We start from the raw sequence: 15,751 nt of genomic DNA, 5'->3' as shown, positions 1-15,751 counted from the left end.
CAACTTGTGCTCTTTGATGCCGAGGAAAGTGCTTAACAAAAAAAAATTGCAAAAATCAAAATATTACTGTACTTGCTGATTGCAGCACGCTTCATGATTTATACTAGTTTACACACAAGTCGTATTCCTTTTGGGGGCCGTACATGCGGTGACGCATTGGGCGGTTTGGGATGACTTGGTCTCACATCATGTTTACTCATTTTCCCTTGTTTTACATTCAGTTTGGGTACCCCGTTTGATTATCATCAACTTAATTGATAAGATTATCGCACGTTATTTCTTCATCCCTTACGTAACATGGCAATACATGGCTTGGCTCCACATATGTGTACATCAAAATGATGCGTTGTTGCAGGGCGCACATGGAAAATTCACGGCACCAAATTAAACTATGCTCCTCGATCGTGTTAAAATGTGTTAAAATATTATTCAATCGTGCTAGCGCTAGCTACCATAGAGCTAAATATAAGTGATTATATATATTTCCACAACTTTTTTTGGAAATTCCATAAAAGCCATACAAAAATTGCTATTTAAAAAAGTCCCGGGAATATGCGGCCGATTTTCTTTCCTTTCCTTTTCGCGGTTGAAAAGTTAAAAGGGAGTGAAATAAAGCCGAATGAGACTCACCCTGAGCCACTAGTTGCACTAGGACGACCTTGTTTTCATTTGCTTGGTGGAGAGCAAGGCAATGATAGCATCACCAATTCGCCATTGACTTGCTCATTTACAATACAACCACTAGTTGCTAGGAATTGTTGCTAGCTGTTGGATTGGGTTTGGTTGGGAAACCTAGCTCTCTGGATGAGTGAATGTGCATTCCTAGCTAGCTAAACTTGGCGACCACGACGATGTGTTATTACTTGGTTATTACCAGTATAGCCACTAGGAGAAGACTTTGGCATATATTGTATGGATCAAGAGGCAGGTGTATGTTCTCCATCCATTGTGAATAGGTTGTAGCCCGGCACTCCTGAATCCATGTATCCTTGCTTCAGATGTTCAATGCTAAACATCCTTTTTGTTTGCTGCTACTTTGCTGTTCAGAAACAAACAGTTCAATGAAGTTTTCAGAAGCACTGTTATGTTGCAACCTCCCAGGATCCCACCTAAACGTTGCTGCCAAACAGTTGAGGTGTCTGCTGTTCCTTCATGATTTAAAATCTAGCGATGCAACTATGCAATTGTGTGTTCATGAACCAAAATAAGATGTGGATCGCGCGCAAAAAGAAAACATATGAAAATGATGTATAACTAGGGTTGGGTGGCAGGCAACTGGCTGACTTAAAGTACCTCCCCCCAAGTAATTGCAGCTTAAGCTTGCTGCTGTATGAGTTGAATCAATGAAGCATCTCATCCTAAAAAAAAATGTCACAACTTAAACATAGGAAGGCAATACATTAACAGAACTGCAGTTGAGTGTACACATCATTAAAACATATAAGGCAAAAGAGTCACAACTGAGTTAAATTCAAAGATACTAACTCCTTATCACGACATGATTGTAGCATCTTACAGCCAAAATGCCACAGGGTACCCATGGAGGAATCTCTCGGTGGTTTGTTTAGGCACCTTGTAGCATTGCACCTGGCAAGTCCCGCCGGTCGTCAGGTCTCCATTGTTGTCATAGCTGAGAGAGAACGTTGTCAAACGATAAAGATAGCGACTGCGTCGGGGCACCTCTCCACTCTCCTTGAGCTTCTGATCAGCGTTGCCATGTTCAACAGAGACGCACTGGACAAGGCAAAACTCATTCCCATCTCCATTCCCGTCTCCCATATAGATGAGTGTAGCACCTACATGGGTCTCAGCTGGGTCCTGGCTGAACAACTTCTTGCAAAGCTTCAGCTTACCGCCGGTGGCGGAGCCCACCAGGTGGCCAAGGCCCAAGGGTGGCCGGATCTTTGGAGAGCCCGACAATGGTATCCAGGCAGCTGACAAAGTACCCGCGGCCGGTGAATGGCAGCGTCCACTGGTTGCACAGTGGCATCCACACAAGCTCCTCCGAGTCGATCTTCCCCGTATCATCAAGCTTCCCGATGTCCAAGGTGAAGGTGCCCTCGTTGGTGCTGACCACGATGGTCCGACCACCAGGTCTCACAGCGTAGGAAGTGACATCCAGCCTGTCGAATGGCGGCTCCGGGAGTTCGCGCCACGACCACCCATCGTTGCTGCTGCGACGAATTTCCAGCCGCGGGGGCCAGAGCGGCGTCAAGGAGAGCATCCTGACGGTGCAGTTGTCTAAAGCGAACAACCCATCGTAGACAGGGAGGTAGATGGGAACATCGTGAACCACCTGGCCAGGGCCAAAGGTGACGCCCCGCGAGCGGACGTCGACGATGGGCAATTGGGCATGAAGCCACCGGGCACCGAGCCATCATCCCAGGGATCTCTGGGATGCGTCGCCACGACACTGGTACCAACGGCGGAGAAGAACAAGGGGTACCCCCGCGGTGCCTCCAAGCGGATGATACGCTGAGGCAAGTGCCGCTCAGTGCCTTCGCTGGAGGCGGCGGCGCCTTTCTGTGATGAAGCAGCCTTCTGACTGGTGGAGACGCGCAAGTCTATCTCGCGGATGCTGTATCCCCACGGCCAGTCATCAAAGATGAGGTAGAGCCGGCGGCGCTCCTCCAGACGCTTTTTGCCGCGTGGAGACTGTCACCATCACCGGCGGTGCGGCGAGCCTGGCGACGGGTGGCAGCGCCGCCTCTGCTTCACTTCTTTCTTCCGATTCACAGTTTTTGCTCGGCCCATATATCGCAGCCCAGCCCGCTAACTACCATGCAGACAGAGGTGGGCCTTCATTATATGGCAACGAGATCGGCCATCTTTCGTGGCCCCCCGTTCAACGAGTCGTCGAACCACGAGATGGCGGCCTCGGCGGCGCGCCGGATCGCCGCTGCGCCAGCGGCGGCGCATCCACCCTTCCCCGACGAGCTGTTGGAGGAGATCTTCCTCCGGCTCAACGACGCGGCCGACCTCACCCGCGCGTCCGCCGCCTGCGCGTCCTTCCGCCGCGTCGTCTCCGCGCGCGCATTCCTCCGCCGCTTCAGGTCCCTCCACGCCCCTTCCGTGCTAGGGTTCTTCGACGTCCACGGCTTCCACACCGTCGCGCCGCCCCACCGCTACGCCCCTGCCGCCCGTGCCCTCGCGCGGCACGCCGACCTCGCCTTCTCCTTCCTCCCCGAGCCGAGGCGCTGGGGCTTCCTCGACGCGCGCGATGGCCTCATCCTCCACTCCCGGCGGATCACCGGCACCAACGGCTTCGCCGAACTCGTCGTCAGCGACCCCTTGTACCGGCGGTACGTCCTCGTTCCCCCGATCCCCGAAGACCTGGCGGCCTCCGTCTCGCAACGTTACTGGTCGAGATTAACCTCCTTCCTGGCTCCACCACGATGCGAGGACGTCGACGGCGATGACATAGAGGATATGAGATCGCCATTATTCTCGGTGATCTCCACCACCATTGAGAGCGAAAACAAGGTCGTGGCCTTTGTCTTCTGCTCCGGCAACGGCAAGTGGCAGGGCACCAGATACACCTCATCATGCTCATTGCCATCGCCCCACAGGCTGTTTAGTTGTGATTATCAGCGCTCCTATGCGCACGGTTGCTTCCACTGGATTGTTGATTCGGGCTACTCCTACTCGCTCGTGCTTGACACACGTGAGGTGAAATTCACAACCATTGACCTCCCGCTCCCGTCGAAGAATCGTTCACGCCGCCGCGCCGTTGTGGAGGCAGGGGAAGGGATGCTTGGGCTGTTAACTTTTGATGATACCACAATACGCCTCTCCCGCAGAACTTGGCGAAACAATGGTGTTGGTGAAGAAGAGTGGCAGCCTTACAAGACTGCCCCTTTTCCCAGAAGCTCCAATGGGAAAACCTACGAATGGTTCAGTGCTGGCGCAGCCGACGAGGTCTATTTACTCATGATTGGACGTGAGTCCCGGGGTCTATTTACTCATGGTTCACGGTGTAATTTTCATTATCACACGCTGGACCTTAAGACGCTGCTTCTCGAGAGGCTCGACGTATCGGATCGTATAGTGGTATTATCTACTCAACTCTATGCAAGGTCTCCGCCACTGCTAACATCGCCAGGTATATCCGTATATGAAAATGGTACAAAAACATTCCTCCTTGATTATTCCAGCTACTGGGAAATAGCTTCTCGTTGGTGTGCTACTTAAGGGTTGTTTGATACGAGGTGCTAAAGTAGTGTTTGGATACGAGGTGCTAAACTTTAGTAAGGTCATATTGAATGTTCGGATGCTAATCAGAATGACTAAACATGAGCTAATTACAAAACTAATTGCAGAACCTCTAGACTAATTTGCAAGACGAATCTATTAAGGTTAAGTAATCCATCATTAGCAGATGGTTACTGTAGCACCACATTGTCAAATCATGGACTAATTAGGTTTAATAGATTCATCTCGCGAATTAGACTCCATCTGTGCAATTAATTTTATAATTATGCTACATTTAATACCCCTAATTAGTATCAAACATCCGATGTGACTGGTGCTAAAGTTTAGCAGGGGAGCCAAATAGGTCCTTAGCTTGTTCGGCCCATAGTTCACTTACACCTGGCACATCCAACTTTTCTCCATCCATCATTAGTTTCACCATGATGCTCTTCTGCTCCTTGCGATTTATTCAGTTATATTGCCATGCATGTGTTGCTTTGAAAGTTAATTAGTCAAATGTACGAGTGGAAATACAGAGAATCTATGTATATAGCAAAGCAGTTGTTTCAATAAGTAGTTTCTTAGTATTGATGGAATGTGTTGTCGCTTTGACATCATTGGTGTATGGTTATTTGACAACATTATATTGTTTTCCCTGTCACCTGTTTTTATGGATAGGTCTGCAATCTTGACATGATCCGGGAGCGCTCTTATGGTGACAAAGCAGCACAGTTGTCTACATCGATCTATTTGGATTAACAACGTCGTTCACACAGATCAGAAGCTACTAGGTGGTGGTGGTGACATTTATCTGCAGCATGACCTGGTGTCTTGTAGCCGTTTAGTTTCTGCAGTCTTATTGGTCCTTTTTGTTCTTCTGATGTGTTTTGGAACTATATGATCCACAATCATGTTAGTCAGGAGGCCTTGTCAGTTGTCACTGGTTTGTGCTCTTAAATCTCTGTAGTCAAGGCCCTTGGAGCTTCGATTTGTATACTCCCTCCGTTCACACCGTTGACTTTTTTCATTCGTTTGGCTATTCATCTTTTCTACAAATATTTTTGCAAATAGATAAACCTACAAGTTAAATCTAAAGTACATTTTACAATAGACATAATGGTATACATTTTACTTTAGTTAACTAGCTCGTTCAATAGATATTGGTGGTCAATGTTGAAGTAAAAAGTTAACAGTGTCATATATCTCGTTCAATAGATATTGGTGGTCAATGTTGAAGTAAAAAGTTAACAGTGTCATATATTTAAGAACGGATGGAGTATATAGCACCATAAGACATTCTGTATTTCTGTAGTGGTTTAGTTTCTGCAGCCTTGTTCCTCCCTGTTGATCCCGTGTTGTACTTTGGGACTTTTTTTTTAAAGAGCCAGCAGGAGAGCTGCTGCTATATTAATAAAGGGGAAAGCCCGATAGGCAAAATAAAATGAAGTTATGTACACTCACATCCCTCGCTAGGACCGGGGGGAAAGGGAACAGGGTGACACAATATACAATTAAGTACACCTCACGACCTCTATTAACCGCCCTAGGTGTTTAGCCCCTGCTGCGACCCATGTATTTGCCGCCTCTTTTATCTTGTCCACTAATCAGTTAAGTGATTGTTCCTAGCGTTGGAAAATCTGTGCATTGTGCTCCTTCCATATCTCCCACAACACGAGGATGATAAGCGTTCTCAAGCCTTTCGTATCGACGACTTGCCCACCCGCTAAAGTTGACCACCAGTCGTGGAGCGTGCTGTGCGAAATCCAACAGTTTGGGTCCAAGGCGTCGCACCTTGTCCATACACTCACCCGAGACCAAATAGTCCTCACAAAACTACATTGAGTGAACAGGTGAATTCCAGTCTCCTGAGTCGCGTTGCAGAGAATGCAACGTGGATTACTCGGCCATCCCCGGCGCGCCAGTCGATCCGCCATCCAGATTTTGTCCTGAATGGCCAGCCAGCTGAAGAACTTGCACTTTGGTGCCCCCACTATTTCCAAATGAGTGCCTCGAAATTAGTCGTTGTGGATCCAAAGAACTGTGCTCGGTATGCTGATTGCATGCTGTACCGCCCGTCTGCCATCAACTTCCACAGTATGGTGAGTTGTACTTGGCTCACTGCCATCCATAGCCTGTGGTACTCTATGAAGTGTGTTACCGAGAGACCATGGTGAAGGAGGTCTAAGTCAGCGATCCAAGCATCATTAGTGAGAGCATCACGCAGTGTTCTATTCTTTCTTCTTGATATGGCAAAAAGGTTCGGTGCCATGTCTCTTGGCCTTTGGCCGTCTATCCATCCATTGTCCCAGAAAGATATTTTGTTGCCATCCCCAATTGTTAAGGTTGTGGCTGCCGCGAAGAGCTTACGGTCGGCTTTTGTGCAGGGGACGTCACCGTCATCCCAAGGTGTACCCTCGTTCGTCCATGTTGCCATAGCTAGCGTAAACGTAGAGCCCTGGAATTTTTTTTTCCATATGTAGCACTCCTAGTCCACCTTCTTTCTTGTGTCTGGCTGTCCGAATCCAGTTAACTTTGCATTTTCCGCCGGTTAAGTTTTCACTGCCGGTCCAAAGGAATTTTCTTCCTCTTAGCATCAATAATCTTCATGATCTCCTTCGGTGCATTTAGAGCTGTGAGAAGATAAATGGGTTGGTCGGTTAGCACCGACTTGACAAGCATCAATCTCCCAGCTGGTGTCATATTTCTAGCACTCCAACTGCTCAGTTGTCCAATTGCCTTGTCTACTAATGGCTGAAAATGCACCGCCTTTAACCATGTCGTAGAGAGCGGTAGACCCAAGTATTTGACAGGGAAGGTGCCAATCTTTGCAGGGAGGTTTTGCAGCACTTCTGTTAGTTGTATTCCTTGACAGCGGATGGGCAGCGCAGTTGATTTCTGGAAGTTTGATTTGTGCCCCATTGTCTCGCCAAACAAGCTCAGGATGTGTTTCTTGCTCGGATGTTTTGCTGCCTTCTCAAGATCATTTTATTGAGTTTAACATGCTGGCTTCGGCGATGTGAGGAGACTGAAGCATCTGAAAGTTTTCGTGTGGATAACACATCAAATGGTCTTCAAAGTTCTCTGATCGCTTAAAAGTTCCTTTTATCTTCTTCAGCAGGTCACATTCTTTCATGTGTACTAGCTAGTTTTTTTTGCTTAAGAATAAACATGTAGTAGATGTGAAGCAAAATGAGGAAGCTACACCATCTGAAACTAACTGTGCTGTTGTCTGTTAATGATTCTTGGATGGTCTTCAAAGTTCTCTGATTGCTTTCTCTATCTACCTTCTCTCATACAGTTGATGCTTGTTGGTCCAGTACTCCAGTAGTATTCAAGCTTCTTAATTACGTCATCTGAATTTGGTCCTAGTGATGCTTCATGTTTGGATCAGAGCTGATGTGTATTAGTCATTTAGAAGAAAAATGAGGGGGGCATGTAGTTCTCTGATTGCTTCCTTTACCTACATTTTCTAATCCAAATGTCTTTTTTTTTTGGAGATTTGAAGAGTAAAATGAGGAGGTCATATGATCTGAATTGAATGTTGATACATCCATTCATGGTCTTCAAAGTTCTCGGATTGCTTCATCTACCAACATGTTACACTGTTTTCAGTGAAATCATATTAATAGTGTCCATCCTCAGTTTTGTGTGTGTTGCTTTAGCTTTACAGTATTCATAATTACGCTTGAGCAAAACTTTAGTGTTTAAGATGTCAAACGAAGCAAAATGAGGAGGTTTTATGACCTGAAGTATCTGATGTTGATACATACATGGTCTTCAAAGTTCTCTGATGCTGCTTCCTGTGCATGTATTTCCATCTAAGCTTCCTGTGCAGGTTTGTCCCCATTGGTAGTACTGTTGTCATTCCTTTTTCATGAGTTCGTTATGAACCAACATGTTGTCATATGCTTACCTAAGGCATCCCTTTGTCTCAAGCAAATTTGAACTAAGTGTAACGGTCTCCTGGACAAATATATGGTTTTCAAGTAAATATGTCAGCATCCCTATTTTATCCTTTCTGTTGAAGAGCGAACAGATTGTACTCCATTGCTCTTAACATTTCCAGAATGGTTGATAGTGCCAACAAATTTGTTCTATAAAATGTCTAGCTAGCTAACACTTGGTCATATTTGGGAATTGATAGCGGGTTTTGCAACAGACTGCCAAAATGAACAGTTCTGTATTGGTTTGTTGATTGTTCTGACATACCCATATCACAGTACCAAAGTATGCTGGCAAATTGTTGCGTATCGCACCAGGTGTACAAAGTCACAGCTCTGCAATTGGTCATGGGTGAAATTGGTTGCTCTAGTAGATGCATCGTGCATCAGATCAGTGCCTAGAGACAATATTGTACTTAAGAGAGGAAGAGTTCTTTACCCAGGTCATCGTCTGATCAGTTCCATAATTTTACGGATCTCTTTTGTAGCAGCTACCTTGTTGTATTCAGTACTCTATCATGATGTATGATCTGACACTTGTAATGGGGTAATTCGACGTATGATGTTGTATTTGTTCTGATGAATGAACCTCGAGTATGCCAAGTTATATGTTTACAGCAGTTGGGCTCATCTCTTCATTATATGTTCTCTTCGTCGGCACCCCGCACAACTAGTTTGCATGTAGCACGTCTCAGAGAAATCTTGTCCATTGTGCATCATTCAGCACATGATCCATCAGCTGCCCTGAATGGAGCTAGCTTAATCAGAGAGTTAGCACATAAGCAGCTACAAAAAGACAACTATATCCTTAATTTTAATATTTGTGATTTCCAATTTAATACATAGCATCTATTGGGAAACAAAATCAAATTTCTCAACAATATACACAACCAACTTGTTTTCGAGATGAGATCAGAGAACCAGTTCCAACGTTGCCATAATCTTAACGCGGACATAAATTTACTCCCATACAAACAAAGCATACAGTTCAGAGCAATACATTGCTAATAAACATAACCCAAACACTGTCGAGGGGCCTCTACAACAGTGATCACTCTACCATAACGTTGCGATACACGACGAACCCAATCACGAATCTTGTACTCAGGTATGTATATGTTCAATGAGTTCTTGCCGTATAGCGTCACCAATGGTTGGATGGTCACATTCTCAAGCGCAGTGCCATTTTCCAGAATGCCACACAGCAGCTCAACCTGAGGCCGATAGCAATGGAACCAGGTGTGGTAAAGGGTCCTCTAATTTAGCCTAACAAATTTAAGAATCGGGTTCAATAAGGGTCAGATCATAATATTATATGATTTTGAACTAAAAATAGATAGAACTGAGTTGGATTAACGTGAAGGAGGCACGAGGTCCATGATCCATTACCACCCCTAAATGGAACCCACTCATGCAGGCGATCAAGGCGGTACATATGGAAGGAGGCTTGCTCACCATGCCAGCAGTGGCTACCACCCGCCACAACATAAGACATCTGTTTCCAAAAGAATGATAAATGGCATGTTAATCTGGCTAAATTGATGGGACGATACTGTTCGTAACCAAAGGAAGAAAAGAAAAACAAAAACAGGAAATTACTCACATGCAATTGCAGTGTCTCCAATCGGGGTGCAGAATCTAGATAGTGAGCCAGCAGAAGTCTAGCGTGGTTATTTGAACCCCTGGTGAAAATAGTTATTCTACAAGTCAGATGCCTCAAATTCAAAAACATGCATGCCGATCTTGTCAACTTGTGCACCTGAAACATGACCAAAACAAATAAGGAAACATTTACACACCATTAAAATTACGAGGTGAGCAAAGATAATGATAAGCAGCTGGTACCTGTGAGGACCAGACTGGTCGATCTTCCATCATTTGTGTATGCACGTTTAGCACCTTCGCTGTGGAAATACTGGGAATTCCAGTGATGGCATGACTCAATGCTCTATTATTGTCTCGGTCAAATAATGCATTGTGAAACTTGAGGGTTACCTCCTCTAGTGTTGAGCGACCATGAAGCACTATAGGAATTACATCACCTTGGTACTCGAAATGAGAAAGATCAGGAACACGAAACTCAACCATCTGGACACATATATTGGAACGAATTAGCAAATGTCTAAGTTTATCAAGTTGGTGTGGTATATTCAGATCAGTTACACCCGAGCAGGCGATGAGCTCCAAGTCCTCAAGACTAGAACAATTTAATAGCAAGCCTGGAAGATCTCCAATTATATGAACACGGTGCAAATGAAGCTTCTTGAGTCTCATAAAGCCACAAATAACCAAGTGTGGCTCAATAGAAACATTGGTGAGAAACAAGGATTGGATAAAAGGGCCATCTTGAGCATCTAAAGCCTCAAGAGGGAAGCGATAAATATTTCTGTTTGGTCCTACATTATTCCTCTTCGGCCACAGGTTCATATCAATAATCTTAGCCTTTGATGCAGTTGCAAACGAATCCACCTATCAATATGATCTGAGGAGTTGTCCCGAAGGCTGCACCTATGCTGAACTTATTGAGCCCTATTCCACTGTGCTGCTGGATAATAGAATTTACTGTCTCGATGAACACTGTGCTTTCTATTTTGATACTATCATCATTAGTGGACCGGTCGTTGGCGCCATCAAAGCAAAGGTTAGGGAAACGTGTACAGAGCATTCCCCAGTTTCTCGAAAGAATGCTTATCCTTGCAGCCTCTTTTAGTGGCAGCAGTGACAATACAAGTTGAATTTCCTGTGACAAGAACGGACAATAAAGATCGAGTTATGATCAAAACTACCTGATAGGCATGATAATCATAAGTACTCATGATTCAGGACAGACAACGATTAAAGTATGTACACCAAACTTCAGTGAGGTTCTAATTTGTTGCAAGGAAAATCTAAGCACACGAAAATCCAACAGTGAAACTGGTAATACAGTGCAAAGGAACCAAAATACTAAAAGAAATGCATCTACCACCACCAAATTCAGCTAGGATGGAATTCTGGAGCCCAGATGATTTTACATTTTACCAAATTCCTGGCAGCATGGTGAACAGAGTGAAGGTAAAACTATGCCCGATTGTGCTACGAAGAGTTAGACCCATTTCAGAACAATGGAAATAACCAGGTTGAAATTTGGACATGAGATGCATGGGAGAACCATATGCTGTATGGGGAGAATGTACTAGATATGGCGCAGGATCTAAAACACAGTTAGGAACAACCAGGTTGATAGTACAGATGAGGAAATACTGGCTTCTCATGAAGTCATCCTCAAAGGCTCAAACATTGGAGAATCCAAGATAATAACTTCATTGTTGTTTTTTTTTTCTCCTACAGCCCCAATCCATTCGGATCCAGCGAAGAGGAGCGGAGAGATGAGAAGGAGCTTACCTCGAGGAGATCCTCCAGGTGGAAGGAGGAAGGGCCGAGCGCATCGCTGACGCTGCGGGGGTGCACCAGCCTCCTCTGCTTGCCCGCCGCGTACTCCTCCATCCGGCGCTACTGCTGAAGGCGAGCAAGGCAGCGGGGCTAGCGGATATCCATCTCCGATCCGGGATCCCTTCTTCTACAAACGTTATTTGAAGGACCTGACCACATAATTACATAAAAGTTCTCAAGATAAAACAAAAAGGACCAGCTCCAAGACTTTCACTGTCATAATCTTAACACGGACACAAATTTACTCTCATGGAAACAAAGCACGTACAGTAAACAACACACTTTTGCTCACTCACTCAACCCTAAGTAAATACAAGTTGTATGCACGGCACTACAACCACCGCCGTCGATGGGCTTTTACGACAGTGATGGCTTTACCAAAGCGTTCCGAGGCACGGTGCGCCCATTCACAAATCTTGTCCTCAGGTACACCTATGTTCGCTATGCTATCAACATACAGCGTCACCGTTGGTTCAATGGTTACATGCTCCAGCGCAGCACTATTTTCCAGACTGCCATGCAGCAGCTTGACCTGAGGCCGGTAGCACCGGAACCCGCTCGTGTAGACTGTCTTGAGGTGATCTAGGCGGCGCATAGGGAGGATTCCCTCACCAGGCCAGCAGTGGCTGCCCATCACATGGTATTGCATCTGTTTCCCAAAGATTTGATAAATTGCATGTTAATCTGGCTGAATCGACAGGAGGCTAATGTTCGTCTACAAAGAAAGAAAAGCAAAAAGAAAACAGCAAAGTACTCACATGCAGTTTCAGTGTCTCCAGTTGGGGTGCACAATCCAAACAGTGAGCCAGCTGAAGAATTCCAGTGTGCGTATTTGGGCTATTGGTGAAAATAGTTATTTCACAGGTCAGATGCCTCAAATTCACAAACATGAATGTCGGTCTTGTCATCCTATATATGCACCTGAAAACATGACCAAAATAAATAAGAAGACATTAACAAACTGTTTGAACAATTATGGGGGCAAGTAATGATAGACACCAGGTACCTGTGAGAACCAGATCGGTTGGTCTTCCTGCATATAAGCACGTATGTTTAGCTCTTTGACTGCCGAAATACTGGGAATTCCAGTGATGGCATGGCCCAGACCTTTATTGCTGACTTGTTCATGCAACGGCATCTGAAATGTGAGAGTTACCTTCTCTAATTTTGTGCAACCATGAAGCACTATAGGAATCACATCTCCTTTGTATCCAAAATGAGTAAGGCCGGTAACATGAAAATCGACCTTGTGGACACACATATTGGAAATTAGCAAATGTCTAAGTTTAGCTAGTTGGTGTGGTATATTCAGATCAGCCACACCAGAGCAGGCGATAAGCTCCAAATCCTCAAGAATAGAACAATTTAATAGCAACCCTGGAAGATCTCCAATTATTTGAACATGGTCCAAATGAAGCCTCCTGAGTTTGGTATAGCATTGAAGAACCAGCAGCGGGCCTCCCTGTGGAGTATGCGTCCATCGACATACCAGGTACCTGCGGCCTCCAAGGATGCGTGCCTCAGTATTACTACTACTCTGCATCCTCACAACACAATAATGTTACGAGCGAGGAAGCCAAGATCTCGAACGACAGTCATGCTCAGAGTGTGGTCGATCAAGTAATGGGCGAGTTCAAGGCAGCTATCGACATGATAAAAGCGAAGATGCATAGGTACCCCGCATGCCTTGGAGATGTCGATGAATCTTACAGCATGCCGAGGATTGTGTCCATCGGCCCCTACCACCACGGCCGCGACCACCTCAAGCAGGCGGAGAAGGTGAAGCACGCGGCTGCCTGCCACTGTGGGAGGCGGTGCTCGAGCTCCGGCTGGATGAGTGGCGGCTGTGGTGAGAAACGTGACTACGACAAAGAACGGAAAGAGAAAGAAGATTAGATTGGGAGGCTGTCTAGAGGGTTCCACGGATGACGTGTGGGTCCCTTGCTTGACGGTGACAAAACAGCATCCATTTAATGTGTTCCTGTACCTCCAACCAATAACAAACGGGAATGGATCCGTCCCTCTTAACCAATCATGAGACCAGACGATCTCATCCAAAAAAAATAAGGATGGGACTGTCCCAACCCACTTACCCTCAAACGAAACACACGCTAGCAGCTGGTGAAGTTCTTTTGACTTATCATCAAATTAATATTATGATTACTATGACACGTGCATGGACCCCACAATTAAGTTTAAAATGTTGGCCATGTAAGTTTGATATTTTAAACGTACTATTTTATAAATATTTTAGCAAAATAATAAACCGTTGACACTGACTAGGAAAACCAAAAAATAGAGACCTATCACCGGCCTGTCCTCTGCTCCTCATGCGCGCGGGCACGGCGGCTATCGGCCTCCTCGTTTACGTGCAACATGAGATCAAATACTCTCTCCATTTCAAATTATAAGTCATTTCAAGTTTCTCGAAAAGTCAAAAGCATATGGAATTTGACCAAATTTATATAATAAAGTACTAACATTCATGATACCAAATAAATATCATTAGTATACCAAATAAATATCATTAGTTTCTTCAGTAACTATATTTTTATAGTATATTCGCTGCCATAAATCTTTGTAATCCTCTCTATAATTTTGGTCAAAGATAAAATATTTTTACTCTCTAAAAAAGTTGGAACAACTTACAATTTGAAACGGAGGGAGTATTAGAGTCGACATGTATGGAGACGGTGCTGTTGCGCAGAGGGAGCCAGTGCTCAGAGTCACTTTGACACCTTGCGACAGCATCGCAGCAACTTGACCCTCTTGCTTGTACTCCCTCCGTCCCAAATTACAATTCGTTTTGGTTTTTCTTGATACATTTCTTTTGTTATGTATCTAGACATGAGTATATATCCAAGTGCATATAAAAATTATGTACCAAAAAAACCAAACGAATTGTAGTTTGGGACGGAGGGAGTACTATACTATGTGTGCATCACAATAATATATTCGGTTTCAGATATAGCCATTCTTTTTTCTGACGTTTTTTAGGTGGCCAGGGCTTCCTATTTTTGGATATAGTAAATTTTATCCCTTTGCTTCTTTTTATATTAAAAAAATGCAAAAACTACTGGAGTACCGAGCACTCAATTCCACGGAAGTAGATGGGGACAATAACGGCTGATGCAGTCATGCTTATATATAAGCAAATTTGTTACGCTCCTGATGTGCATTATTGTTGCCTATCGTTATTGATATGTTCCTGATCAATTTTTCCTGATATCTTAGGCCATTTGATTCGATGGCACAGTTGAGAAGGCTCTCGCATCTTTTACAAGGCACGCAGGATGAATTCATCTCGCGATGAAATTAGTCCAGTGCCCAAGCCCATGTTTCTTAATGCATTTTTGGCAAAGCTTTCCTAGGGCTGTTGCGCAACATTGGGCTGTTTGCCTGCGCATAAGAATCTTTTAGGTCTTGACATGCTTAAGCTTTTCAGCTAGTCTGGTGGTCGTTGAAGACAATCGCCGAACTTTTTGGCTCTTTTGCTTTGGGTTTTCTGTGTCTAGAGGGTGTTCTAGAGAGTGTCAGTAAGCTGCCTGTCATTTCGGCTCTTCATGGTGTTAGCTTGCTGTATGAAAAATATTGGACATTGTAAGATAGTAAACCCAGCAACAAAATGTTTGCTTTTAATCAAAGCAGGGCCATATGACCATTTATCTAAAAAAAATTCTCCCACTATCACTAAATATGCATGGTTGTCCCTCCTCCTTTTTCTGGGCTTGGGACCAGCTATGCAATGTAACTGCATAGGCGGAGTTCCCCACCATCCCCAAAATTGAAATAAAAACAACAATTAAATTCCCCACCTGAGCTGCGATGTCCCTTCACCATACAACTGTGTCAAAGATATACCTAATAACTGTTTGGATCCAAATCTCCTAGAGTGATTAGGAAACAGCCTCCAGGTTTTTGACAGGTTCGGAAACAAACAATGAATATTCTGATTGAGCTAGTTCATTTGGCAAAAACAATATATATTGTCAATAAGCATTGTTCCTGTCAAAAGAAGGGTAAGTTTCAATAGTTAATAAATTTACAAATAGACAAAACTATCAGTATGCTAAAAACAGATCTGCAGGAATACAATGCTTCCTAATTTTTCTATACCCCTCATGTAAAATATTGGGGAAGTGAAACATGAAATGGAAACAGGAAAAACTAAAGGCTATTCCACACCC

The 15,751-nt window shown here is 44.6% G+C and overlaps 1 protein-coding gene and 1 non-coding gene across 5 annotated transcripts in view; both read right to left on the bottom strand.

Annotated features, from left to right (window-relative positions):
- Positions 1–8,966: 8,966 nt before the first annotated feature.
- Positions 8,967–11,618, bottom strand: LOC101761858. Its single transcript, XR_002677015.1, has 4 exons — positions 11,517–11,618; positions 9,978–10,872; positions 9,736–9,891; positions 8,967–9,627 (listed from the first exon to the last, which is right to left on the bottom strand). It is a non-coding gene; the product is annotated as a putative F-box/LRR-repeat protein At5g54820 (transcript).
- A 127-nt stretch (positions 11,619–11,745) lies between these two features.
- Positions 11,746–15,751, bottom strand: part of LOC101762679 (putative disease resistance RPP13-like protein 3) — a 10,638-nt gene continuing 6,632 nt past the window's right edge. For 2 of the 4 annotated variants that reach the window (XR_002676865.1, XR_002676866.1), the window contains exons 6-8: positions 12,571–13,060; positions 12,323–12,485; positions 11,746–12,213 (exon numbers count right to left, since the gene is read on the bottom strand). The gene's annotated coding sequence lies outside the window, so the exon portion shown is untranslated. Of the gene's footprint in view, positions 12,214–12,322; positions 12,486–12,570; positions 13,102–15,751 lie in introns of all 4 variants that reach the window. The other 2 variants (XR_002676868.1, XR_002676867.1) reach the window with 2 other exon arrangements.

Source organism: Setaria italica, chromosome III, assembly GCF_000263155.2.
Source record: "Setaria italica strain Yugu1 chromosome III, Setaria_italica_v2.0, whole genome shotgun sequence".
Lineage (NCBI taxonomy): Eukaryota > Viridiplantae > Streptophyta > Magnoliopsida > Poales > Poaceae > Setaria > Setaria italica.
The sequence above is the reverse complement of the archived record's forward strand: the minus strand, read 5'-3'. Positions and strand labels throughout refer to the sequence as shown.